The 2949-nt window shown below is 53.8% G+C and overlaps 1 non-coding gene across 1 annotated transcript; it reads left to right on the top strand.

Annotated features, from left to right (window-relative positions):
- Positions 1 to 2373: 2373 nt before the first annotated feature.
- On the top strand, positions 2374 to 2445 carry TRNAP-CGG (transfer RNA proline (anticodon CGG)). The gene has a single exon. It is a non-coding gene; the product is annotated as a tRNA-Pro (tRNA).
- The last annotated feature ends 504 nt before the right edge of the window (positions 2446 to 2949 follow it).

Raw genomic sequence — 2949 nt, 5'->3', positions numbered from 1 at the left:
CAAAAAAATTAGGCAGTGGCTTAGCTCTGGTTAAGCCTGGATATACGAGCGAAAAGCTTCAGTTATGTTTGGTTTGACGTCATGGCTGTCGCAGTTCGCGTACAATGCACTGGGAGCACCACGATAACTGTGGAGGCGTTCGGCGGTCCACGCACTGCCTGTACGAGGCGGAGGAGGAGACGGAAATCGGCGGGGTTAAAACTGCCCGCAGGAATGCGGAGAGGAGGGTTGCCGGCTGCGACGCGGGCAACACGCGGCTGCAACGAAAGGTCAAACGGTGGGCGAGGATGCGAAGCGCGCATTTGTAGCGACAGCGAGGAGGCGCCGCACATGCGCAGTAGCGCGCGGCTGCGCCTAAAGGTCAGGCGACCGAGTGTAGCCTTCCCTTTGTAACGGGCGGGCGCCTAACAAAGGTGCCCTGGCTGGATACACACACACATAAAAACAATAACGCTATCAAACGCGAATGCCCATACCAATACAGACGAAACAGTATGAACGAAAACAGTTCTAGTGTCGCACCAGCGTCCACCACTCAGTCAATCGGCGCTTCATCGCTGCAATTGCCACATGGTTTGCTGGATCCATTGTGCAGCCTTCGTTCGAAGAGCGGAAACCAAGCGCCTGCGGAAGCGTAGCGCGCTTGTGCGGTGGCCTCGGCAGCTTCTCGCAGAACAGGACGATGTGCACCGTTGTTTCTTCGTGCGCTCCGCGGGCTCTACAGAGGGTGCATTCGACTGCAGTGTCGAAGCGCTTTCGATACACAAGCGTTGGCATGGCACCCGCGCGTGCCTCAAACAGCAGGCGGCTGCCACCACTGTAGTCATAGAGGCTCTCGACGCAGATGTCCTGCTTGGCTGCCCTATACACTTCCAGTGTTGACTTCCCCTCCATGGCAGCCCTCCATGCCTCTCGCTCCTGCGCACGCACTTGGGCATCAACTGCCTTGGCCCATTTCCTCGCGCTGTCGGCTTGTACTTCATTGCTGAAGAAGCCGAACTTGCGACGAAGGTGTTGGAGCCGCTTCATCCATGTAGTCCGCCGGCAGTTTTCGCTGACATAGGCAAAGACTCTGCGCGCCCACCTATTTTTGTGCATCAGGCGCAGCCTGCCATCGTAGGCTATTTTGCTCCTTGCCTCGCGAGCCTCGAAGGTAGACCAACCGAGGTTTCCCTGCACCGCCTCATTAGCCACTCGCCCATGGCAGCCCGGCGCCAGACAACCCACCGCTCGTTGACCACGCTCAAGCCATTTGTTTGTGGGCGATGTCACGCAAATGACTGCGTTCGCGAATGACAGTGCGGGCACATGAACTGCTTTCCACAGCTCGCGGACCATAACAAATCGATTGCAGCCCCATAGGCACCTCCTTCGCAGTATGTTTCCTGCTCGCTGTGAAGCTTGTTTCAAGCACGTGCTCCTCATGTCTTGCTGCAAATTCTAGCTGCGTGCTGAACCTAGCGCCGAGGTATCGGTATTCCGTTGCCATCTCGAGGACATCCCCGTTAGGTAAGTGCGCCATCTGCTCGGCGTCCAACGGCGCTGAGAAACACAGCACTGCCGACTTCTCTGCGTTGAAGTTCAGTCCACGTGGTGCCATGGCTTCAGCGCATACGTTGATGAGGGCCTGGAGCTCCGCATTTGTCTCTGCCATTAATACTACATCATCGGCAAAGACTAGGCCTGGCAATATCCATCAGTCCTTCACACCACCGCTGATGTAGCTTAGCGTGAACCCCATCTGCGCATCCAAGAGCTTGCGCTCCACCCCTGCAGCGTACAACATATACAGAAGAGGGGACAACGGCAGCCTTGCCTCAACCCCTTCTGTACCACCACTGGCTCCGAGTTGACGCTGCACACTGTGGCCACTGCTGTGCAGCGTGCATAGAGGCGACGAAGCACGCCGATCCAGGCGGGGGCATTTCCAATGACTCGAGGCGTCGCATCAGAGGCTCATGTGGTACGCTGTCATACGACTTCGGACGTCCATCAAACAGCAGGTCAGTCCAGGAGCTTCCCTTCTTGCAATCTCAATACACTGGGTGAGGACAAAAATATTATCTTATAGCCGCCGGTCTTGACGAAAACCATTTTGGACCTCTGTCAAATGCCCATTTTGCTCCGACAAGCAGCGCCCTCTGCCGCCATCGGTGGGCTTTCACTGCAAACGGCGCTACCCTATCCGATTGCGCAGCGCTGGCGCTCGTCACACTAGCCAGTGTGTTAGGCTCTATATTGCAACTTCAATCACAGCAAAAGTAATTGAATTGTACGCAAACTAGAAAGACATCTAATTTATTAAAAGTGATGACATAATTTAACGTGCTAAAAAGAACTCTAAATTTTTCCTAATTGCACCCTCCATACATTGGCCCGTTGGTCTAGGGGCATGATTCTCGCTTCGGGTGCGAGAGGTCCCGGGTTCGAATCCCGGACGGGCCCAATTTTTGTTTTTCGTCGGCATCAGATATACTATGCACTTCGACCGAAGTGAAGGTAACAGAGCTGAATTTTTAATAACGGAGCAATTACTCACTGACGTCCACCCGAGCGCAGCCATACGGCTAGAAAGGAAAGCGCCTAATATTTGACCTAGAGTTGAATTTTGTTTCTGCGCTGCAAAAAAAAAAAAAACTTTCGCAGGAACAGGCGCCCGTCAGCGCACGCAGGCCGGTTGTGGCTGGCACAACTAGTGTGCCACAAAACTGATATGGCTGCCGACTGAACACCAGCTTTTCTCACATCGCAGCACAGCCACGTTGTACCGCGTGTTCCGTATTTATCTGTCCGTGTTAGAAAAAATTCTCCTGCGCAAACTACTGGACTTATACGGGCTAAAACGCCGACTACAAGGTAGCTTATGATAGTCTTCGTCTTTCGATAAGTAATTTAACATCTAAACTTGCCTGCATTTTCTGGAATCGGCGAAAAACTGCATTTGGCTGC

Source organism: Amblyomma mixtum, chromosome 3 (genome assembly GCF_055824585.1).
Source record: "Amblyomma mixtum isolate Tamu chromosome 3, ASM5582458v1, whole genome shotgun sequence".
Classification (NCBI taxonomy): Eukaryota; Metazoa; Arthropoda; class Arachnida; order Ixodida; family Ixodidae; genus Amblyomma; species Amblyomma mixtum.
The sequence above is the reverse complement of the archived record's forward strand: the minus strand, read 5'-3'. Positions and strand labels throughout refer to the sequence as shown.